Here is a 25,460-nt window from a genome sequence, read left to right on the forward strand (position 1 = left end):
CTTGGTGCAGGCCAACTGTCCCTAAAGCCGTGACTCTTCCTCATATAAAAAAGGGCAGGTCCTCCCTGAGCTTCTTTATATTAGGATTACTTTATGTTGCTTGTATTCACTATCCTAAGCAGTTTTGAATGTGGATGTTTGTAGATGAGCACACATGTGCATTTACATGCATCCATGTATTAAAGCTAGTCAAAATTATATCTCTGTCTCAGGAGGAGTTTCAAATTCTTTTTTTTTTTTTTAAAGAAAATTTCTTTTCAGATGAACTATGATAGCCCAATATAGAATGATAAAAGCAAAGCAATTTCTTTTTTCTTTTTGTGCTAATGCTAGGGCTTGCACTCAGAGTCTTTTTTTTTCTTGGTCCTCTACTACTTGAGCCACAGCTTTACTTCCAACTCTTTGCTGGTTAATTGGAGATAAGAGTCTTATAGACTTTTCTGTCTGGGCTGGCTTCAAATTGTGATATATATATATATATATATATATATATATATATATGTCAGACTTCTGACTAGCTAGAATTTCAGTCATGAGCAACCAGCACCTGGCTGATGGAAAGCCTTCTTCTATTTCTTCTTCTTTTCTTAAAAAAATATTTAAAGGTAGTGTTTAATTTTGCTGTTAGATATCTGTGTCCATTTGAAGTCATATTCCTTTTTACTGATGCCTGTACTTATTTTGAATGTAGTTCACTGTGTATTTTTAAATCAAAGAAAATAACTTGCTCTAGTTTTTGAATAAGGAGACAGGGAATTACTCAAGCTTCACAAATAGAGGGACTTTCCATTTGTCCCAAGCCTGTGATCACATAGACAACAAGCCAGAGGCCCTCAAAGGTGAAACAATTTGCCTAAAATGACATGGCTAATTAGTAGTTCAGCCAAAACCCAAATCTGAGACTTCTGGCTTTCAGATCTGGCAGCCTCCTTGTTTGAAAGAAAGAAAGGAAAACAGACAAGAGAGTGGGAGGAGTGGGGAGGTGGAAAAGAGAAAAGAAGCAAACAGAAAAGAAAAGCAAAAACAAGAAAAAGAACAAAAAAAAAAAGCAAAAATTGAAGACTTGAGTTGACACATGGCTTTAGTTCTTTTACCACTTTATAGAGTGTGAAAAATCCTGCTGTATTGTACAAGAAACACTTAAAAATGTAGCTGGATTTGTAAAAAGAGACCAGGAATATTTGTGATATGCTAATTAGAAAGTATCTCATTATGCGAGAAGCCAGAAAACTTGGCAGAGGGAAATGCTATTCAGAGTAACTTGAGGAAACTTCAAAGGTAGGACAAAAGAGTGTTCTTTTTATTTATTTGATAATGTGTGGCTGCCATCAGATTTCTGATAGGGTCTGACACCTTTATAATAAACCCCAAAGACACTGGGGAATCTGTCAGACACATGGAGAGAAAGGCAAATGGTTCAATTTCCACCAAGTTTCCCTCCTGTAGGCCTTTCCTGTAGAACTTAGTGCCTGCCAAACTTTTTCCTGTGCAAACTTGTCTGGCCGCCATTAGTCCTTGGCAAAAGGATCCTATTTTTGCAGCCATGCTAATCACTCCAAGGTGACCCTCTGTTTGGAGGAGAAATACATCCTGTAATTGTTACCGTGCACTAATCCACATTGCACGGAATTATTTGGGGCGGAGAGAAAATCAAAGAATTTTCTCCTTACTACAGCTCTGTCCCCACACCTCCCTTCAATTTGTAGTGTTCTTCCCCCCCCCCCCCCACCCAAAGATTTCTAAATGACATGGGGAAAGCCACCAGAACTGGGTCAAATTTCAAAACCAGGAGCAAGCAGGGAGCCCTTCCGCTTGGTCTGCCAGATTGGAGCTGAGGAATTCAGAGAACAGAGGCAAACACTGCCATTTCTGCCCACTGTCTTTGTTTGTGGGAGCAGTGCTGGTATATTTTGCTTCCAGGTGAAGGTAGCCATTTGTAGCATCCATAGTGTGAAGACCCTGGTTGAGAATGGCATTCAGCTACACTTAGCCTGAGTCAGTCACTAGGTGGAAAAGGGTGGGGGGAGGGAGGATAATCCTGTAAAAGGAGTAGTTGTGTCTGTGGAGGTGGCATTTATTCATTTATTTTAGTCGATCCTGGGGCTTGAACCTTTTGTTCAAGGTGAGTGCTGTACTCCTTGAGCCACAGTGCCACTCTCTACTTTTTTTCTGAGTCAGTTATTGGAGATAAGACTCTCACAGACTTTTCTGCCGAGGCTGCCTTCGAACCTCAGTCCTCAGATCTCAGCCTCTTGAGTAGATTAGAAACAGCATTGGTAAAGTGCTTCCACATGTTTCGAATGGAGAACCTAGGTGAATGGAGAGTCCAAGTGTTGAAAGTCATAAATCCACTACTGTTTTGAACACACATGTTCATTACTTTGCCCTTTCCATTAGTATTGTGCAGTGCTTTACTTACACTTCTGGAGTTTAGGATCTTAAAGCCAGAACCCATCTTACCTGGATTTAGGAGCTATATTTTCTAATTCTTAGATGGTTTTGATTTGGGAGTATTTTCTACCAGGATATGAATTTACATGGAGAAGAATCTTTATAGATTCACATATAATCTCTGAACCTGTTTCTATGCAGATTGCTCTTAAAATTTTTTCCCTTACTTTTACTGAAGGATTTACACAACTAGTTCTGAACTTGCAGAAAATGTTCTTGATAGGTGTTTACAGAAACCCACTGAACTCTGGCTAAGCTTATACAAATGTGCAGGTTCCACTTCTAATGTCTACTTTCTCGTTTCTTTACTATTTTCCCCCTCTTGTTATCTTTCTCCAGTTCCCAGCCCCAGCTCCCACATAGATGTTTTCTTCATTTTGTTAACCCTGGGCTTTATGGTGTGTGTGTGTGTGTGTGTGTGTGTGTGTGTGTGTGTGTGTGCATGTGCGCATGTGCGCGTGTGTGCTCGCGTGCGTACACATGCCAATCTTAGGGCTGAACTCTGGGCCTGGGTGCTGTCTCTGAGATTTTCAGCTTTTCAGAATTTTTTTTGGTAGTTAATTGTAGATAAGAGTTCCACCAACTTTCCTGCCCGGTCTGGCTTTGAACCTCAATCCTTAGATCTGAGATTCCTGAATGATGTGATGCTAAGATGTGAATGTTACTTTGTTTTAATACTTTCTATTGCCTGGAGCTTTGCATATTTCAAATTTTGCCAAGTTTTCAAAACAACACATTTTGGAATGTAAACAACAAGTTTTGGAATGTAAAGAAACAGAAGTAAAAGTCCATTATTGCATGCTTTCTCAGGGCCTTTAATATTCTAATATATATATATATATATAGTTACTTTGGGGGGGCGGTATTCAGGACAGTGGGGCTTGAAATGAAGACCTGAGTGCTCTCCCTTAGCTTTATAGCTCAAGGATGACACTCTACTACATGAGCCATAGGCTCCACCTCTGACTTTTCCATGGTTAACTGGAGTTAAGAGTCTTATGGGGGCTGGGGATATGGCCTAGTGGCAAGAGCGCTTGCCTTGTATCCTTGAAGCCCTGGGTTCGATTCCCCAGCACCACATATGCAGAAAATGGCCAGGAGTGGCGCTGTGACTCAAGTGGCAGAGTGCTAGCCTTGAGCAAAAAGAAGCCAGGGACAGTGCTCAAGCCCTGAGTCCAAGGCCCAGGACTGGCAAAAAAAAAAAAAAAAAAAAAAAGAAAGTAAAAAAATAAAGAGTCTTATGGACTTTCGTGCCCTGGCTGACTTCCAGGTACCATTCTCAGATCTCTGCCTGAGTAACTAGAATTAGAGTCATGAGCCATGACCACTCAGTATGGTTGTTCTTAATGCTTACCAGTCCCTACAGCAAGTTACAGGAAGGCTGCAGGCACATCATTCATTGGATAATGCTCTTGTAGGATCTGACTCAAGCCTGTCTATATGGATGCCTTTGCTCCTCTATATAAGACTTAATATATCTCATCACCTTCTAGACTATCCCTGAAAAAATGAATTGGTTTATAATCCTCCTAAGACATTTGGCCTTTCCCTATCTTTTATATCTTCCAATGATAATCATCCCTTCCCTTCCCTTCCCTTCCTTTCCCTTCCCTTCCCTTCCCTTCCTTCCCTTCCCTTCCCTTCCCTTCCCTTCCCTTCCCTTCCCTTCCCTTCCCTTCCCTTCCCTTCCCTTCCCTTCCCTTCCCTTCCCTTCTCCCTTCCCTTCCCTTCCCTTCCCTTCTCCCTTCCCTTCTCCCTTCCCTTCTCCCTTCCCTTCTCCCTTCCCTTCCCTTCCCTTCCCTTCCCTTCCCTTCCCTTCCCTTCCCTTCCCTTCTCCCTTCCCTTCCCTTCCCTTCCCTTCTCCCTTCCCTTCCCTTCCCTTCCCTTCCCTTCCCTTCCCTTCCCTTCCCTTCCCTTCCCTTCCCTTCCCTTCCCTTCCCTTCCCTTCCCTTCCCTTCCCTTCCCTTCCCTTCCCTTCCCTTCCCTTCCCTTCCCTTCCCTTCCCTTCCCTGCCCTGCCCTGCCCTGCCCTGCCCTGCCCTGCCCTGCCCTGTCCTGCCCTGCCCTGCCCTGCCTTCCCCTCCCTTCCCTTTCTATCCTCTCTCCCTCCCTACCTCTCCCTTCCTTTTTTTCCTTTGTCCCTCCCCCTCCCTCCCTCTCTCCTTCCCTCCTTCCTTCCTACCTTCCCTCCTTCCTTCCTTCTTTCTTTCTTCCCTCCCCTTCCTTTCCTTTTTGGTTATTTTTTTTACAGGACCAGGGTGTTTTGAACTCAAGCCCTCACATTTTCTAGGCAAACTCTATGATCCACTGGGACCGCATACCTAGCCTCCTCTTCTTCTATCTTTCCTGGCAAATCCATAATGCTTGTCTTTCCTCTGCATTTGCCTGAAAGGTTACAGGGTTCTTCAGATTCCAGCCCACCAAGCAGACCTTCTTGACTACCACAACCCAGAATATCAGAGCCATTACCTGATTGCACCTTAGCTAGGATTTTGAGCATTGACCACATTGTGCTCTATCACAGCTATTCCTTGGTTCCAAAGCATGCATGTGTGTATGCGTGTATGTGTGTATGTTTAATCCTTAGTTGAGCTTCACACACAACAGAACTCCACTGAGTGAAAAGAACAGTTTACATTCCATGTTGAAGATAGGTTTAGTCTGCCTCTTCCTGAATACTAGGTTTAAAAAGTGACTGAACCCAGCCATACCACTCCTAGGCATCTATCCTAAACAGCAAAACCCAAGATATCAAAAAGACATTTGTACTTCCATGTTTATCGCGGCACAATTCACAATAGCCAAAAATATGGAAACAACCCAGATGCCCCTCCACAGACGAATGGATCCAAAAAATATGGTACTTATACACAATGGAATACTACATAGTGATTAGGAATAGTGAAATATTGTTATTCGCAAGGAAATGGTCAGAACTCGAACAAATAATGTTGAGTGAGACAAGCCTAGAACACAGAAAACAAAGGGGCATGATCTCCCTGATATATGACTGTTAACAAAGGGAGACAGAGAGACAGTAGAGACCAAGTCTGTGAATACTGTATATGTTCTTGATACATTGTATATTGCATATATGTCTACCTGACCTAGACAAGGGATAGAAAAACAGGTCGTAAGATATCACAAGAAATGTACACACTGCCCTACTATGTAACTGCACCCTCTTTGCACAACACCTTGTAAAAAAATTTATGTTCAATTAATAAAAAAATTAAAATAAAAATAAAAAGTGACTGAGGTGGGCAAGATCATGGCTTTACCTACTGGTCAGTCCACAAGCTAGACAGAAGCAATTCAAAGGAAAAGAACAGTTGCTTGTAGAAATTGCAACAAGCAAACATGTTGCATGTGTACAGGGTATGGGCTGTGAACACAAAGAGCTTTTACTTTCCTTCAGTGAGCACCCAGTTGGTTTGGGGGAGATAAATATTATAATCCAGTATAATAAAGGCCATGCTAGAGATAAGGCTGGTTAATTGAGGGTTCTGGGGGCTTCAGAAAGGCAGATTCAAGGTCACCAAAGAGGGGATACAATTTGCAGTTTGAGAAGCAGATGGAATGTGAGGTCTGGGACGGGGAGGAGGGGAAAAAGGGTTGGTTCCCAGCAAAGAAGAGAATAAATGTGGATGGAGACTCAGAGGCAATACAGGTAGGAGTGAAGATTGTGTGAGGAAGCCTGACAGAAACAGAAGTACAGTTTTATTGGAGGATCATGTTGTGAAAGACTGTCTTTTCCTTCTTTCTAAATCACATGGGCTTGGGGAGGCCTTTAAAACAGTTTAATCCAGTGAGGGTTGCCATAAAGTTTATTCTGTAGAAAATGAAAGAAGGAGTTGGCTACAGACAAATCACATGAAGGTTCCCTTGAGACCTCCAAGGATCTATTGATTTGGTTATCCTTGGTGTCTTGGGTTGAGGAATAAAGGAAATTTACAGCCTATTTGGCGGAGACAGATGCACGTGTGGTGACCTCTGTCTTTCCAAGTGGCTTCTCATTCCCTGGGGTAAAGCAGAAATGTAGGGAGTCTTAAGCTCTTGTGGTCCCCCTCCAAGTGACCACAGCTTGGCCTACCCTCAGGTAACAAGCTCAGCAAGATCAATTCACCTAAGCTGGCACCTAAGCTGGTTGGACTCTACAAAGCTGGTTGCGGGCTCTCTGTCCTAGGGGTGGGACTTTCTGTCCAAGTTTCTGGACAGTTGCCTCAAGGCAGTCTATTAAAGAGCAAGGAAAGAATGTTTTCCGCTGAGAACCTGTCTCGACACCCTGAAGATCCTGTTTCCTTGGCGTTAGGAGGAGGGGATGTCAGTCTGCTGAGCTTCGGGGCATCTGATTTCAGAGCCATCTGTTTTAATCAGGCATTTTGCTGATTTATGAAGAAGAGGAAGATGTCGGGGAGGATGGGTAGAGACTGTAGTCAAGTCTCCTAATTAGAGAGAATTAGTGTGCAACTGCCCGAGGCCCAGGCACTGACATGTTTGTGTTAGTCAATGTCATCGTTGTTTTCCTTTAATTGCTTTTCAGCTGAAAGTTTCGAAGCTGAAGCCCCTTGTTAGTGTTTTTAAAACTTTTAACAATTTTTATTTTGGGAACTTCCAAAACTTTTTTTTTTTTTTTTTTTTTTTTTTTACATGAAAGTTGGTGGATCTTTTATTATTGTTATCTTTTTATTCAATACTGGGCTTTGAACTTGATCCATCCTTGCATTTGCTAGGCAAGTGCTTTACAGTTGGAGCCATACCCTCAATTCTTTTGCTTTAGTTGTTGTTTAGGTCTTGTCCTTTTTGCCAAGGCTGGCCTTAGTTTGGGGTTCTCCTCCCCAAGATTCCTTTATTAGCTGGGATTACAGGTTTGCACCTAATGCCTACTTTGTCTTTTCAGAGAGGTTCTTCTCTAATCCTCCTATCTCTTCTGGTATTATAGTTGTGAGCCACTGTACCCAGCTTTATACTTTTTGTGCATGTGCCACTTCTCTGCCTGATAAAAATTGTTAACAGTTTTATAATACTTAGTATGTTCCAGGAATTGTTCTACATGCCATATATGAAAATTAAGTTCTACCTGTAAGCAACTAGAGTAGGTCCTGTTATTACCACCCTAATATGTGTTAGGAAGCTTCAGTAGAGAAAGGAACCCAAAATGTTTGGTACCAGAAGTATTTCCAACTTCAGATTTTGCAGTATTTTCATTTACAAATGAGGCCTGGAGGGGATAGTTCCCAAGCCTAAGCATGAAATTCATTTCTACTTCACACTATCTATCCATCGCTTGAAGGTGATTTGGTGCAGTTTTTTTTTTTTTTTTTTTTTTTTGCCAGTCCTGGGCCTTGGACTCAGGGCCTGAGCACTGTCCCTGGCTTCTTTTTGCTCAAGCCTAGCACTCTGCCACTTGAGCCACAGCGCCACTTCTGGCCGTTTTCTGTATACGTGGTGCTGGGGAATCGAACCCAGGGCTTCATGTATACGAGGCAAGCACTCTTGCCACTAGGCCATATCCCCAGCCCTTGGTGCAGTATTTTTAGTGTGTCTGTGTTTTTTGTTTTTTACCACAGGAAGTCAGGAGACAATGTTCCCACTTGTGGCATAGCATCAGCACTCCAAAAGGTTTGGAATCTGGAGCATTTTGAATGTTCAGATGAGGGACGCTTATCTTGTAATGATACTAGGCATGGCACACCTGAGATTTGAACCTGGGCAGTCTCTGTTCCCAGTGTATGCACAAAACACTCCATCATATTGCCTTTCTTCCAAAAAAGCTTATGTTTGCTTCTGGGTAGAAAAGATGATGTCAAAGCCATTTTTTTCCAAAAGAAAAAAATAATCTCTGTATATTTAATACTGGGAATTCAACCAGTGTCCTGTGCATGCCAGGCAAGAGCTCTGCCACTTGAGTTATGCTCCTAGTCCTTTTAATTTTGATTTTAGTATTGAGATAGGATCTTCTTAGTTTTTCCTGGCCTAGTTTTGAACTCATGATCCCCTTGTCATAGCCTTCTTTTTTTTGGCCAGTCCTGGGGCTTGGACTCAGGGCCTGAGCACTGTCCCTGGCTTCTTTTTGCTCAAGGCTAGCACTCTGCCACTTGAGCCACAGCGCCACTTCTGGCTGTTTTCTGTATATGTGGTGCTGGGGAATTGAACCCAGGGCCTCATGTATATGAGGCAAGCACTCTTGCCACTAGGCCATATCCCCAGCCCACTGTCATAGCCTTCTGATTCGCTGGCATTTCAGGCGTGCTCAGCCATACCCAGCAAGTTTCAATGTTAGCACTAACTTGGGCAATCTGTGTGGCCTCCTACTGGTTACTCAGGTATTCAAAATCAATTCCTTACACATAAAACAATCCCAGCTTTACAGTTCCTTGATACTGTAACACATAACCTAACAGTGGAAAGGAATGGTTTGGGTTGAGTATGGGAAAGAGATAGAATTAAGGGTTACACAAATTTGCTGGAAGGTGTGGAGAGTAAGACTGAATGGGCTCCAAAAAACATCTCTTTCAGCTTGAAAAGATTCACTGGTGTGTTTTCCTTATTTTTCTGGCTTCCTTTGGATGTGTTATTTACATAGAATTATGTGAGTTCCTCTTCCCCTCCCAGATTATAAATTACTACCATGGGGAATTTTGTCACTGTTTCCTGTTGGCACAAGCATAATCCTCACAGTCAGGGAAACAAAGGTTATGGAGTTTGCATTTTCTTCAGCTCTTAGTTATTTATTTATTTATTTTCTTGATTGAACTTAAATCCCCCTCCTTCACATGACCTCATTAGTTTGATGCTAATGGTATTTAAACCAGTAGTTATTCTCTTAATTTTGCACCTAGTCTGTAATATTTCTCTTTTGTCTTTGATAATACAGCACACCACTAAAACAATATGGGAATCTGGCCCATCATTTTCATGGCAAAGATGCATGTTCTGTTGTATTGTATTCTGTATCTTCTTTGAAAACTTTGTACTGTCAAATGTTCCTTTTCTTTACTTTTTTCTTTACTTTTTACACTTTACAAGTGTTAGCTTTTCTTTACTATTCATTTAAACATCTAGGAACAGGGTATACTTTAAGCATGTGTAAAACATTTAATCATCTGGGCCTTGTTCGCCAGTAGTAGAAAGCTTGAAACATGTTTCTTTCTTTCTTTCTTTTTTTGACCTGTATAGACTGCCAGTTTGGTTCTGTTAAAGGAAACATAGAGGCCAGTTAAATTTAACAAAATTTACTTAAGCATGAAACAGGCTCTAGGAGCTGGCTCCATTCCAGACCAAAGATGGTTCCGAGTTCTTTGCCCTCCCACCCTTCCCCCACCTACACACATATACAGGTTATATTTATAGCCAGAGAAAAAGGAAATAACATAAAGAAACAAGCTCATTGGCTTCTGGCAGCATGGTGTGATCAGTTGATAGCTGGAGATTGGAAGAAGTTTATTGCTGTGATTGGCTGGAACTCAGTTGCTTGGTTACAAGAGTCTACTCTTAAGATAGGTTACAATTTGTTGCCACATTCAGCTAGGTTGCAGTTTTCTATGTAAGGAGGTTGGGTGGGGCCAAATTTTGTTACCCAAGTACAGAGACAGGTTTAGGCCAAATTTATTTCAATTTCACAGTAGTAAATTAAACCTCTTTTCCATTGTCGATTTGATATTAGACCATGGAAGAAATGAAGTAGGCATAGGGTAAGTTTTAGTAAATGAAATGAACAGTGTATTTTATTCTGTAAATCAATGTGACTAAAAATGAAAGCATTTTGCCCTTATACTTTATACTCTGGGGCACATTAGAAGAAAAAGGGCTATCTTTTCTGTATAGCTTTTTCTTTCTGCCCTGAAGGATCAGTGGGCAGACTTTAGGTCACTGTGTTTCAGCTAGAACTGCCACTAAACACTTTTGTAGATTTAGAATAGATCATGGTGGGTATGTGTTCAGCATCAGTGCATTTTTACATGGTTGTGTGCTATAAATGTTTAGGAAATATTTTTTCTTCGTCCAGATCTTTGCTTGTATTTAGTAATTTCCCTAAAATCCTGACTGGCCTTGAACCTCCCAGATAACTTTAAAACTTGGACTTAACTAAGAGATGAAATCAATATTTCGAAAAATATGACAGGAAAAAAAGTGAAAAAATATTAATTTATAAAGCCAGGAGCTCACAAAGGTTGGACAAGACTCCCGATGGGAATAGAGCCAGGGGAACTTTCAGTGAATGCAACGTTTCACTTTTCCTTTGCTACTTTATTATTAAAAACATATAAAAATGTCATAGTAGCTGGGTGCTGGTGGCTCACACCTGTAATCCTACCTACTCAGGAGGCTGGGATCTGAGGATCCTAGTTCAAATCCAGCCCAGGCAGGAAAGTCCTTTAGACTCCTATCTCTAATTAATCACCAGAAAACTGGAAATGGCACTGTGGCTCAAGTAGTAGAGTGCTAGCCTTGAGCTGAAGAGCTCAGGGACAGTGCCCAGGCCCAGGGTTCAAGCCCCATGACTGATAAAAAAAAAATGTCCTAGTCTCTTCTAGCATAGCAGTGCTCACTTCCTCAACCAAGATCTTGCTCTGTGGTGAGACATGGAATCAGAGACATTCATTCGTTTGTTTCTATTCTGTGGTGTTCCCTTTAGAAACTCAGCATTCATTTCCTATTTCTTCTCTCACACTTACAGATCTTGACTTACACAATTACTGTTATAAAGTTTGTAAATTGTCTTATTGGACCATTTGTGGTCCAGGCTCTGTGTTGGGCTCAGTAGATACAAGGAAGCATAGCTTCTTCTCCAAGAAAAGCTCCAAAGATACAGCTCAAGATATACAGCACAGAGTGCCAGGTGTTAGTGTAGTTTCCATTGGGAACTAGGACACATAGAAGCCATGTGCTTGAGAGAGTTAGTATCCCGGCTTTTTCTCTCACAGTGCAAGAGTCACATGATGAGGGAGCATTGTCCTATGCTCTGTCAACCTGTGCCCTCCAAACATGGCGGTGTATTCTAGATCTGGGATCAGGGCACTCTAATTGCTCTGAAAGCATCTCAGTGGTGTTGAGAGAAAATACCTGGAAAATGCTTGGATGTCAGATCAAGAAGTCACAGAGTATGTTGCTAATAAATATCATCGCAGTTTTAGAGAACACTAGAATCTTAGATCGTATCATTGATTTGTTTCAAAGCCAAAGATTGGGGTGATGGAAGTGTCTTAGCTCCTAGGTGTTGGGAAGGCCAGTAAAGTGGCAGACAGAATTTACTTCAAAGATGATCAGGGGTGCTGGTGACTCACATTTGTAATCCTGGCTAGTCAGGAGCCTGAGATCAGAGGATCTTGGTTAGAAGCCAGCCAGGCAGGAAAGTCCTTGAGACTTTGATGTTCACTTAACCACCAAAGGTAGAAGTGGAGCTATGGCTCAAGTGGTAGAGGCTGGCACCAAAAAAAAAAAATAAAAAAAAGAAAAAGAAAAAGATTATCTTGGCTGAGGTGAAGGTTGCTTAGATCAATTGAGAAACCTAGGGAAACTAAGAATTATTCGTTTAGCTAGAGAGAAACCTGATTCCTAGCACTGTGACTTATTGTTCAGAAAGCCTTAGAGGCTCAGTATTTCTTCTGAACATAGCAGCTGCTCTCAGCAAAACCCCAAATGAGTGGAAATGAGAGGCCTAATTTAACTAAATTTTCTAATGAATTAAAAATTAAAAAATTTTTTTTGCTAAGATAAACTCTTTAAATAAAAAAGAAAGGGAACAAGAAACCCTTCTACTTTCTTCCTGCTCTTGTTCATTGTTGGGATCCAGCCTTTAGACTTGAGGGGGGGGGGGGGGCTTGGGTCCGGAACCAGAGAACTGTAGCCTGCTTCCGCATTCCCCTAGGGCCTGGGGAAAGGGCGTCAAGCCCCCCCCTCCCCCCCCCCCCCCTTGTCAAGTCTAAAGGCTGGATCCCAACAGTTCATGAAAATATGTCTTTAATATACTGCCACAAATATACCCTTAAACTCTTGTTTTATTTGTTGTTTTGAGTATTTCCCCTGGTTCATTCAATTTTGGTGTTAATTCTCACGGTAAAATGTTTGACAGCATAGCTCTAGGAGATGCAGATTATTTTCTGTAACTTTAAACAACAAAATAAACATGGATTATATACTTAGGCGGTGTGAAGGTTCTGGTTAGTGAAATTAAAGCTTCCCAGAACTGTAGGATACAGGCTGTTTTTATTACACATGACAAACACAAGAAAACAAGTGGTGCTATTTTGGAACAAAATGTTGCCACCAAAAAGAAAGAAAATAAGACAAGAAAGGAAATGTAAACCACTACTTAATAATACCGTGAGAGTTGTCAGATGGAGTTAGCAATGGGCAATCATTGAAAGTTGTTCAGAATCCATATCTTTTTCAGGGCTCCACTGGGAAGTGATGGCCATGGGAGGCTATTCTATGATATTTCTCTGCCTTTTTTGTGTGTCTCTAATTGTAGGAACCCCATAAAAGGCTATATGACCTTTGCAACTTGCTAAGTGATCAGTGGAAGTTATTTGTATTACTGTATCTATAGACTCCATGATTACACAGCCTGGAACATGAGAAAGTGTTTTCATTCCTTGGATTAAATCAATAGAGGTGAAATTATTCCTGTCAGAAGACTTCGCATAGTCATCTATCACATGAGTAGCTTGACAAGTCAGGATTTACCTTGATTAATTTTGGTCTCAAAGTAAATTTTGGGATTATTTAGATAGAAGTTGGATTAGGTTTACTTTGGGAAATTATTGAAAGACTCATTTGATTGTGTAAACACAAACAATCAGTAACTATTTAAAGGTATTTAAGGGAGTTTTCTTTGGAAGTTCTGATATACTTGAAAATACTGATAAGCTTTTTTTTTCTCAGCCAAGTTGTAGAATCATTGACAAAGCTTGCTTTTTGCTATTGCTTTTGGGGAAATTTTAATTGCAAGCTTTATGATGTCAGGACTGAGGGATGGTCTTCGGATGATCAGTTTTCATAATGTAATATGTGGGTTTCCTCCAAGATTTGTTTCTAAGCTGATTTGAGCATCTGAGAATTCATTATATCATAGGGTAAAAAAATCAGTGCTAACAATGGATAGATTTTGAGACTTTAAATAAAAGTTTATTTTATTCTTTATGCATCCATGATGCTATCATATTAATATCTCCAAAGTAGAGTGTGTTGTGGTGTCTACTTATGCTAAAATATTGTAGTCATAGAGTGATTACTGTGGCTTTGGTGGAAAGGCTCTAGCATTTGCCTGATACTTTTTTTTTTTTTTTTTTGGCCAGTCCTGGGCCTTGGACTCAGGGCCTGAGTACTGTCCCTGGCTTCTTCCCGCTCAAGGCTAGCACTCTGCCACTTGAGCCACAGCGCCGCTTCTGGCCGTTTTCTGCATATGTGGTGCTGGGGAATCGAATCTAGGGCCTCGTGTATCTGAGGCAGGCACTCTTGCCACTAGGCTATATCCCCAGCCCTGCCTGATACTTTTAACACTTCATGTCAATCTATTTATTCTGATTACAAGCTAATTGTAGTCTAAGAGGTCAGCTGTGAGTAAATGACTGTTAGCTATCTAAAAGCATTATTGAACTCTAATGCCATTTATTTCTAGCCATCAACTATAGTTTACATGATTTTACATGCTATTAATACTCTCGCAATTTTAGTAATTCCACCTGCATCAGGATTATGTTGGCTTTTGTATTCTGGACTATGATAAGAATTTCCATGTATAATTATCCTTTCCTGGGACAATGTATTCTGTAAATGGTTGTGGTATATACACTTTAAGTCTAAGGGGTCCTACGTACCTATGTAAATGATATGATTGAGTTGGTTGGGTTTTCCTCATTGTGACACCTGGGAAAATCCATGTTAAGGGAGCAAATAATTATTTTGGTTCATGGTTTCAGAGGTTTCCGTCATGCTGGGTCGGCCCCTGTTGTTGCTTTGGGCCTGTGCTGACACTTGGTATCATGTTGGGAAGTGGATGGTAGAGGACCTGCTCATGTTGTCCACGAAGCAAAGGGGCAGGGATGGTTAGGTTCCCCATATTTTGTTCAAGAGCATGCCCCTAGAGTCTTCTAACTTCATCCCCTGAGGCCTCCACCACCTGTCAGCAGTACCAGAATCTGGTAACCAAGGCTATAATCAACACATGGGCTGCTCAAGGGTACGCACCTAAACTTTTACAAAGAAGGACAAGAACATATATTTAATTATACATAGTCTTTGTGTGTAAAGCTGTCTTCAGATGATTCTCATAGCATTTCCATCTTTGTATGGTCTTTCTAAGTCGTAGCTGTGAATTTCAGTTATCACACTCATCCGGGGATAAGAATTCCAGTTATTACCCCATTGAACATGAAGTGCTCATTCATAGAACGCTGTTGATAGGACTGTGTTCCTAAACACACATGAGTATACTTTCAAAGAGAATGTTTCTTCTCCCCCATTTTGTGAATCTATGTTTCATGGAGGTTACTATGTTTAAAAATGTTCTTGCATGAAGTCTTCTATGAATCTATCCTGGAAGTTTTACTTTTAAGACCTAAAAAAAAAAATCATGTAGATCTTAGTTATATGTTACAGCATAAAATGATTGATGAGCTTTGTATTTCTTGGACTCCCTTCTCTGTTTGGAGTGTTCTGGGAGGCAAGGTGGAGTGGGGGTACACAGTTCCTGGTGCTTATTAACAAGCACTACCATGGGAACCACTGTCTGTATTGCTTGAGGTCAGAGCTGCTGCTCCAGGATTTTGTCATCAGCTATCTTTGTCCTCTGCTTAGCCACTTTTCAGAAGAATGTCTTTTCCCTTTTTCTTTTAGTGCCTCTGATAGGCATTTCCTGTTCTGTTTTCAAATCTTACTAAACTTGAAAAAAAGTTTTTGAACCTTGGAACACGTAATATCCTGATCTGCTTTCAGTACTAATGCCAGTGAGTAAAATTATCCTAATTGCTTTTAATCTCTTAGTCACTTTAGTTTTGGTATGAGAACATTGTGGTATTTCTGAACAGGCTTTTGTGCCAGAAAAATAATATAAATCCATTGCTCAGAAAAATAGTGCCATTAGGAGCCATCAGCAGCTCATAATAATGGCAATTAGTGACAGTCAGGGGCCCAGTTACTGTTGGCTGTATCTGACATTTTTAAAAAAAAGCAAAACATACAAGGTTTATTTTATTATTATTTCTTTCTACTTGGTATAAGTATTTTTACATCTGCATGTGATTATTCTGCCTTGTAACTACCACCTCAGGCTCAGTTCTTTTTTAGGGGAAAAAATGAATTCCTTATGTAATAAGTTATAGTTTGGAAATTTTCTCGGACAGACCATGAGCTCTTCTTATGAAATATTCAATACAAGGAACAAAAAGTACAGCTATAATTCTCTGCAGAAATAAGTGTTTTTAATAGAGAGATACTGGATCCTTGGGATCCTAGTTAGTTCCTTTTGTAAAGATGAAAATGTGTGCCTTCTATGCTAAAGTAATAATCTCATATGAGGTGTAGTAGTTTGAAAACCCAACCCCTATCAACAGACAAACTTGTCCCAAGATAGCAGGACATTTCAAAGCCACTTGAAAGAACCTATTTCAAGCTGATTTATATGTTAGAAATACTTTGAGTTCAGGATTGACTCTCGCATGAACTCTAAAAGAAATCACAGACTGATCCCAGAATTGTACAGACTTTGTGCATGTACAAGTGTGTTTGAAAGTTTGAGAATTAAAAAGACTGTGTCAGAGACTTGAAATAGCCTGTTTAACACTGATAACCACCACAGCTTCTTGCAGAATGTAAAGTGGTGGCTTTTAAAATTAGAAGCTGGGTATGTTGCATCCCAAGAAGCATATGAGATAGCGGTTGCTAGGGTAAGTACTGATCTGTGCCAGTAACTGAGTAAACAAACAAGAGAAACCCACATAAATGGATGGCTTGGGTACTCGTAACTCACCGACCATCTGCTTATTGTGATTTTTTTCAATCTCGAGTTTTCTCACCCCATGATATCTTATGTATCTGACACTTTGGAATTCAGGTCTGCTATAATGAGATTAGTCAGTTGTCTTTGTGGTTCTATGGTTTGCTTTGCAGTGAAGGTTGGAAAAAAACCACAAAGTCCAAGGAATCAGTGATAAGACAGCACACTTCCCTGAAAATCACGTTCTGTGACTTGTGAACATTACTTCTCAGCTTTTTAAAGTGTTATTTATTTTTCAGAAGGATCTCTTTATTTTAATATAAAATTAATCTTATGTCTTTGTCCTGCGTGTTACATCCTGTTAAGACTATTTAGATCTATCTGAGAGGTTTTTGTTTCTTTGTATCTTGCATATAGAAAAATGTTGGTTGATTTCTTTGAGCATTCTGTTATGGGGTTTTAAAGGATGTGGAAGATGGCCTTGACTGCTTTTAAATGGTGATTGTGCTGGTAATGTATGCCACAGGCAGCCTTTCTCCTGGAACATTGATATTTGGGGATTTTATTTTATTTCTGAGTTTTGCAGTGTTGAGGATCAAACTCTGGGCCTCAGGCCTGCTAGGCAAATGCTCTACTATGGAGCTGCATCCCCTTGCCAGGCACTGTTCCCACAGGTACTGTGGATTAGCAGTGCTGCCCTTCAGTGTCTCGCATATGCCGAAAGGAAATGCAAGGTGGTGTGTGTGAGCATGCCTGGCATTCTTCACAAGGAAGCATGTGATTAGTTAGTTACATCACCATTATTACTTGCGCTTCTGCAAATTGCTTAGGGAAGCTCCACCATGAGGCAGTGTTGTACTTGTACAAACGTAAGGTTGCCTGGGCTATTGGACATGTAAATGGTGCTGTTTTCCCAGGAGTGACACCCCAGTGACATCTCCTCAAATGAGAGAGCATGGATGAAGTTTTGTCCAGGCCTGCTGTCCCCCTGAATTCAAGTGTAGGTACTTGAGATTTTTTTTTTTTTTCTTTTTTGCCAGTCCTGGGGCTTGGACTCAAGGCCTGAGCACTGTCCCTGGCTTCTTTTTGCTCAAGGCTAGCACTCTGCCACTTGAGCCACAGCGCCACTTCTGGCCATTTTCTGTATATGTGGTGCTGGGGAATTGAACCCAAGGTAAGCACTCTTTGCCACTAGGCGATATCCCCAGCCCAAGCCTAGGTACTTGGATGTATATTTTACAAGAGCTCATCTATCTATTCCTCATGGGAATTTGGTATGTGTGAGAAGGTGTTGTGATGGTTCCCAGTAAGTCAATGTTAAATAGATGGATGGTCATTCTGTCTTAATAAGAGAAAGATATTTTGATCCAGACATGGTTGTGCCAATAGCCCAGCAGATGACAAACAACAACAACAACAACAACCAGATTGCAGAGACTTGGCGGGAGAAAATTGGCATGGATGTGTGCTTAGGTCTGATTGGAACTTCTAGAACTCATGCAATTTCATTGCCATTGTGAAGGCCTGGGAAAACAAGGCTATTAGGAGTGATTAGGCCATGTAGGCTTCACCTTCATCAGTGTACTAGCATCCACATGGGTTGTTCTAAAAGGAAATTTTAGCCCTGTCTGTCTTGTCTCTCTTTTGGTGTCTTTGTTTGTCTGTCTGCCCTGCCTTTCACTCTGGGATAATACTAAATGAAGGCCTTGGTCATGTACCAATGCCATCTATTGGCAGGCTCACTAAATCCTCTTTTCCAATGGGATATTTTCCAAGAACTAGTGAACTCTTGAAATCACAAATAGCACCAAACCCTATATATGCTATTCAATTTCCTTTACATACACACTCATGATACCACTTAATTTATAAGCTAAGCATAATAGAAATTAACAATAGAAATGATAAAAAGAATAATCATTTTCTTTTTTGGAGGGGGGGGTCAGATATGGGGCTTGAACTCTGGGCCTGGGCGCTGTCCCTAAGTTCTTCAGCTCAAGGCTAATACTCTACCATTTGAGCCACAGTGTCACTTCCAAAAGAAAAGTTCTTATAATATAAAGTTATGTGATTGTCCTCTTTGTCATCTGTTTGTCTGTCTCTTTCTCTCTCTGTAGATCTCTGTCTGTCTCTTTCTCCCTCTATATATTATTCATACCAGACTTACCTTCCTTGTGCTGACATGACATGATACCATGCCTACATAAGGAGATGATGTGAGGCAAATGACACAAATATTGTGACATAGTATTACTGTTGACCTCTAACTTGAACAGATGCACTATGACCCTGCAACAGTTGATGTGATACCCTAGATGGTTGTTAGGCGACTAAGGTGTGCAGAGCATATACAAGGTGGATACAAAGGGATGATTCAGGTCACAGGCAGGATGGAGATTCTACCACACCTCTAAGAATGATGCATAATTTCATTGTATGCATAACTTTCTCACTTTTGAAGTTTCTTCAGTTAGAAAAGAAAATGTTTGACATGACTGTAGAAGTGAAATCTTGGATAAAAAAGGATCACTGTGTTTTGTTATAGCAGCAAAAAAATACACTAAGGCAACCTGCCCGACCTATGTTTGGAACTGTAGTTATAGTTGTGACATTTTCTTCCAGTGACATTATGGGAAAGTCTTCATCTCCCTTTAAACACGACCCCTTTGTGAGTCATTTTTCTTTGTCTGTACCAGGGTGTTCTACTATTCTCTTCAACTCCAGCCTCCCTGCAGTCAAAACTGAATAAAAAAAGTCTTTTTGTGTTTACTGTGTCTCAGAGAGTGCAGACAGGCATGTGGCCAGAGCTTGGATTTATAGAATTCGCTCTAAGCAGCTGCAATCAGTTGTCTCCTGGAAGCTTAGAGAATCTCCAGAGGGCTAAAGATAATGAATGAGCTTTTGTCACTTTGGTAACTATTTTACAATGTATGCATTATTCTAAGCAATTGTATAGAACTCTTTCCAATAATTTTTCATGATTTATATAACTGTGACCATCTCTGTGCAGAAGCTGTGTGTGTGTCTTTCTCAGATTTGTCCTGCAATTTTACAGTAAGAAATTAAGTTTGTATGTTATGGCATGCCTTTGGTTTCTGTGCTTTCTCAAGAACAGAGCACACACTTTTGAAGAATTTCTGTTCTTCACTGGCCTAAGACTTAGTGGATTTCTACTGTCCCTTTTCCTGGCCATCATTGTGCCCCAGTCACAAACAAAGCCAACTGGTAGGGGCTGGAGGTGATAAGGACTATGGAGAAACTGAGCTCCAATTCTTCTAGTCCTTGTTTAAAAACAAACATGGAAAAAAGACAACAAAACCAAAAAAAAGGATAATCTTCCCTCCCTCCCTCCTTCCCTCCTTCTTCTAGAATTTAGCATTAGATAGTGGTGAATACATGCACAAGGTTTCAGAGGCTGGGGAAGAAGGGAAGAGGCCATTATAGTTCTGTTCCCTCATCTTTCTTTTCCACACTTTTCCAGAAGGCTGCATGGTTTTGCTATGGTGCATCTTCATTTGTCCTAGAACAAGTCTGCCTTTGAAGAGAAGAACTTGACATAGGGTACCGTGAAACTCTGGCACCTAGGAAGCTCTCTATCACCTGCCTGGGAGCTACAAGCCATGTGAAGCCAGCCACCGACCTCTGGAGCTCTTTCCCCATCCTCTTTGCAATAGGGTGGTAGGTTCCTTGTTTGCAAAATTCCCTGATAAATCTGGCCCTACAATGTCTTTCCTAAAAAACAAAAGAGATGAGTTGTTGGGTGAACTTAAAGCTTGGCTCTTGAGAAGGCTGGGGTTTTGCTTATTTCAGTCTTCCTAGAATACTTTCCATCCTATTGCCTCCAAGACCTGACACTAGCAAAGATGTCAGAGCATTTTGCTGATGCTCACCTTAAACCCCATGAGTTTCCCAGGAGGTACAGATCCCTTGATACCCAAGTTCTCTTTCTGGTGGACACCTGGACCCAGCCTCTGACATAGATTGTTTTTGACAGAGTGTTATCTGTCATTTGAACTTAAAGGGAAGCCTCCCCAGCAGGCCAGTGCACCCCTCCCCCATTTTGTCGAGGCTTTAAGCTCTTGGCAGCCTCCCAAGCCAGCCTATGTGTGATGGCCTGAGAGCTCTATGTACAGCGGGCTTGGGAAGTCTGGGTCTTGTTTCCTTTGAGGAGAATGCCAGCTCTGGCCTAGTGTCCTGGTTGGCTCAGACCGGTAAGTGGATGACTAATAGGCTTCTTTCTATTCCTTGTTTATAGTATTAATAACCAGAAATGGAATTCCACCAGAGAGTAGGGTGTTTTTTTTTTTAAATGAAAGTAGTCACGTTAAGCTGGGAGAAGTTGCCAAGTCTGAGCTGTGTGTGATGATCATGGCATGGCGCCACCCCTCTGCTCTGCACTGGCCTGAGCCATGACACTTCACCCTGTGCCTTTACTTTCTTGCCTACTGAATAAAGAAGGCAGATCAGCTGTTGCCAAGACAGGTCATTTAAACTAGTGAACTGGGTCACTAGGACATTCCTTTCTACTAGTTTCTTGAAACTCGTTGATACTGAAAAACTACCACACTTGGATTAGGTCCTTTATCTCTATGGTCTTGAAGAAGGAATCCTCAAACACAGAGGGAGAAGTAAAACAGCAAAGATATATTAAAGAGAAAGAGAAGCAGAGCCTGCTGCTAGACAGGAGGGTTCCAAGGGAGGACACCACCCAGAGTGTGTTATGTAGAGGGTTTTAGTAAGATGTCCTTAGGAGAAAGCCCTGTGACTCTCAAGATCATTGGATAGTCTATGGACCCTATCAGTTCCAAGACCCAATCAGAAGCTCCATAGAGGTTGCCTAACCTCTTCATGCATTGTTTAGCCCTTCTGATTAGGTGCTTTTCCCAGCACACAAACAGTCTGTGGTTTAGGTCTAAGTCTTCCAGGAACAATAGGTCTTGATGTGATGCCTAGGAGCCCAGATGTATGTCTTTTCAAGGCCATGGTGATGCGATGTCTAGAGGACTGCTTAAGGCCATGCTGAAAGATGTAGAACTTCCATGAGAGAGGAGGGGAGAGGGCCTTTACTCATTTTGCCAAGCTAGGCTCCTCTTCTGTCTTTAGTGTGGCCCTCTGAGTACCATGGTGACATGGGAACTGAGAAGTGTATTTCTAGCGTGAGAAAAGTTTCCAGCAGCATAACATTTTGATATAGGGCCACTGCCACATTGCCTTTGTATGGAGGAGAGTTAGGGTTTGAATATGAAATGTTGACTGATGTGTGGAAGCCTTTACCTTCAGTTGGTAGCACTATTTGGGGGAGGTATTAGAAGCCATTGGGTATGGGGCTTAGCTGGAAGAAGTAGATAGGGGCGTGTCCTTAGGACTATATCTTGTCTTAGCCCCGTCCTATATTTCTCTCTTTGCCACAGTGATATTAATATCTCTGCTCCCCTATTCCCTCTACACAATTAGGGACTGATTACTCGCTATCTTTCCTCCTTTCAAGTTATTTATATCAGATTTTCTGTCACAGTGACCAGAAAGCTAACTGATACAAAAAGCATATATTTGGGAAGGTGTTGGAGAATGTGTGGACTACTACTCAGCATCATCCTTTGTTGACATTCAGGAGAAAACAGCTCCCAAGTCATGATGTCTATAAAAACTTCTCAATTTCTATACATACTATGAAGATCAAAGATTAAAAACTTGTATAGGATCAGGCTTTGACCAATTTTCTGTCTTTGGGATCAAAATCATCTTGGCATTTTTGTTTGAAGTTCAGTGAGTTTCTGCTTCCTGTACCTCCTGAACTAGACTATCCACTCAAAGCATGGTCTGTGAACTCATCTCAGCACCTCCTGCAAGCATCTCCTCCCCAACTTCCTCTGCATTTTAACAAGGAGCCCACACATTGCAAGGACGATCCTGCTACAATGTTGTGGAGTTGGAGATCCTGTTCCCGCATATTAGCATGTATCCAATCTTCAGATTAATTCCTTGGCCAAAAGAATGAACAGGTCAGAATATATGAAGATTACTTTTTTTTTTTTGTCAGTCCTGGGGCTTGTTCTCAGTACCTGGGCACTATCCCTGAGCTTTTTTGCCCAAGGCTGGTGCTATACCACTTTGAGCCACAGCTCTGCTTCTGGTTTTCTGGTGGTTAATTGCAGGTAAGACTCTCATGAGCTTTCCTGCCCACCCTGGTTTCAAACCCCAATCCTCAGCTTTCAGCCTCCTGAGTAGCTAGGATTACAGGCATGAGCCATCATCATCCTGGCTACGAAGATTAATTTTGAACACCTACCCAATGGCACATTTTCATGTTATTTATCCCAAGTTCTGGCAGCTATGTGCTGTTGGAAGTATTTTCAGCTGATTTTCTTTCTTTCTTTTTTTTCTTTTGTTCAGATGAGGAAACTGATTTATAGAAAAAGTTGAGTCACCATCCAGGGCCACTTGCTAGGAGGGAAAGACTGATTTCTTTTCCCCAAGAGAGAGAAATCCCAGTACTGTCTGTGTCCAGTTCATGCTGCATTTTGCCTTGATATGGCTTTGCTTGGGGGAAACATATGCAGATGTATTTGAATCTGCCAGGTCAAAACACCATTTGTAGAATGTTCAAGAATGAGAAAAACTGGGCTGGGGATATAGCCTAGTGGCAAGAGTGCCTGCCTCGGATATACGAGGCCCTAGGTTCGATTCCCCAGCACCACATATACAGAAAACGGCCAGAAGCGGCGCTGTGGCTCAAGTGGCAGAGTGCTAGCCTTGAGCGGGAAGAAGCCAGGGACAGTGCTCAGGTCCTGAGTCCAAGGCCCAGGACTGGCCAAAAAAAAAAAAAAAAAAAAAAAAGAATGAGAAAAACTGAACTGCAGGCCTTGTACTGCTCCTCTAAGTTTGGTCATTTTATTTTATTCTTTTGGTTGGTTTTTGGAAGAGCCATTTCTTCAGTAGTGGGTTTACCCAATAAAAAGTAAGAGCAACTATAAAATTGCAAATATTTGTCACTTCATAAGGACCAATTATTCTATTTTAGTAGTTGTTTCCTGCATTTAATCCAGAAAGCTGGTTTCTGATTTTGATTCGGAATTAGCATTTCAGTGGAGAGCAAATTGGGAACACACAGGCAATGCAGTCTCCGTGTTGAAAGGAAACTGAATGAGAGTGAATTGAAAAAGCATGCTCATTGTGCACCTTTAGGAAAAATAGTCCTCTGTAGGGACCTCTTCACTTTAGCATTTAACATTTCAAAGGATTTTGAAGGACTCTGCTTTCTCAAAAGCCACTCCAGATTTTAGTTATTGTCATCATTAGACTTCAAAGCAAAAAACTGTGGGTTATTTTAATGCCAGTGCTTTTAATCCTAACCTTTGTATTGAGATTAGGAGCATAAAGAACAGCCACAAAGGGTTAGCTGAAGGCTTTTTCCCTCTGTTTTGTTTTGTTTTTCTTTCCCCCAAAGAATTACAATGAAAGCTCCTCTCTCCGGATTTGTTTATCGATAGATTTTTTTTTTTTTAATTCTGAGATGAAATCTACACAATGGTGTCTTGTCATCTAAAAAGAAGTAGCTGTAGTAAAGACCTCATGTGATCAACCTCATGTGCTTACAGCCTGTTTCCATAAAAGATAAAGAACATATAGCTCTCTTGAGATATGTGTCATTATTTTAGTATTTAAGCCTAGAAATATTCAAGGGGTTTTTAGGAGTTGGTATAAGTTAGCTGTAATGACCACAGGCTATCTCAGACTGTCCTTGCTTTGCCAAAGAATCTTTCTGGGATAGTCACTTTTTATTCTTTCTTACCATTTCATCCTTCCTCACTCCGTGGACCCAGCATACAAAACCTCTCACACAGCTGCCTGTAGGCCAAATGTAGCCCATGTACATTTATTCCTGCCGTGTCCCACAGAACTGAAACTCCCTCAAGGCCTCTGGTATCTCCATACTCTCATCAACCTGGAGGAACCTGCGGAACTTTCTCTATGGTGGGTTCACAACCACTTGGACATCTGGCAGGAGTTCAGATTGTTGTTGTATAACTCTGTAGTTAGTCCAGCTGTCTCTTGCTATCCACAGCAAGGCGGTTGCACCACCTCTGCAGATACCCAAGTCTGAAGACACTCAGGTCTCCTGTATAAAAATGGCATAGTATTTGCAAATCACATTCTCTTGTTACACTTCAGGTCATTTCCGTGTCACTGATATTACCTAATGCAATATAAATGCCATGTAAACAGCAGCAATTGTGCTAGTCAGTTCTTCATTGCTGTGACAGGATACCCGAGAAGAGAATATAAAGGAAGAAAGGTTCCTTTTGGTTGATGTTTTCAGTTGCCAGAAGAATGGGAAAGATAGGACTGAATTGTTTCGATTCGAATTAATTTAGGACTTACATTAGAAATTAAGGGTAGGAAAGAAGGATGGATTTTAAAATACCGTGAAAAAGACATCAGAAAGATGTGATAGCATTTCTGTTAGCTTTGTCTTTTTTTTTTAAATTAGAAATTTAAAAAATCTCTTAAATTTGAATCACCAATATGTTAAATTGTAGCATGAGAAAGAGTAGAGAACTTTAGGCAGAGAAAGAATGTCATTAGGGTAATAGTTTTGAATGATAGTTAATTTTTGAATAGAGTTTAGTGGCTTTTAAAACCTATGTGCAGACCTTGAAAAGGGGGTTCTCCTCCTTCTGCCCACAAGGAATACATATTATGGTTGGAGATTTAAAATTTAGATCTTGTGTGCAGCTGTTAACTGTGTCTCATTGATTGGACTGACCATACTGTGGATACCAAGCGAAGGGATGAAACTGGAAACTTTTTCCAATTACAGCAAACAAGGTATAGTCCAGATCATTGCAAGATCCTTTCCGCTTTCAATGAAACTAAAGGGAATTGTCTTTTCTGAGCTCCTGGGATGATGAAGTTACCCCTAAGCTCCACAATTGTGCAGGAGAGAAGTTACATTGTCAGTATGAAGATGGTGAGAAAATCTTAGGCCAATCATAGAGAACAGGAAGAAGCCTGGGCAGTGAATTGAAAGGGAAGTCTATGGCACAGCTTGGGCTCTTAAGTATTTGCTA

General features: G+C 41.1%; 1 protein-coding gene and 1 long non-coding RNA gene across 6 annotated transcripts in view; both read left to right on the forward strand.

The window, feature by feature from the left end:
• Positions 1 to 25,460, forward strand: part of Stox2 (storkhead box 2) — a 203,673-nt gene that overhangs the window by 49,006 nt on the left and 129,207 nt on the right. The gene's annotated exons all lie outside the window — the stretch shown is intronic.
• Positions 13,932 to 19,688, forward strand: LOC125339300. The gene is made up of 2 exons (XR_007208524.1): positions 13,932 to 17,389; positions 17,604 to 19,688. It is a non-coding gene; the product is annotated as an uncharacterized LOC125339300 (long non-coding RNA).

Source organism: Perognathus longimembris, chromosome 21, assembly GCF_023159225.1.
Source record: "Perognathus longimembris pacificus isolate PPM17 chromosome 21, ASM2315922v1, whole genome shotgun sequence".
In the NCBI taxonomy this organism is placed as follows: domain Eukaryota; kingdom Metazoa; phylum Chordata; class Mammalia; order Rodentia; family Heteromyidae; genus Perognathus; species Perognathus longimembris.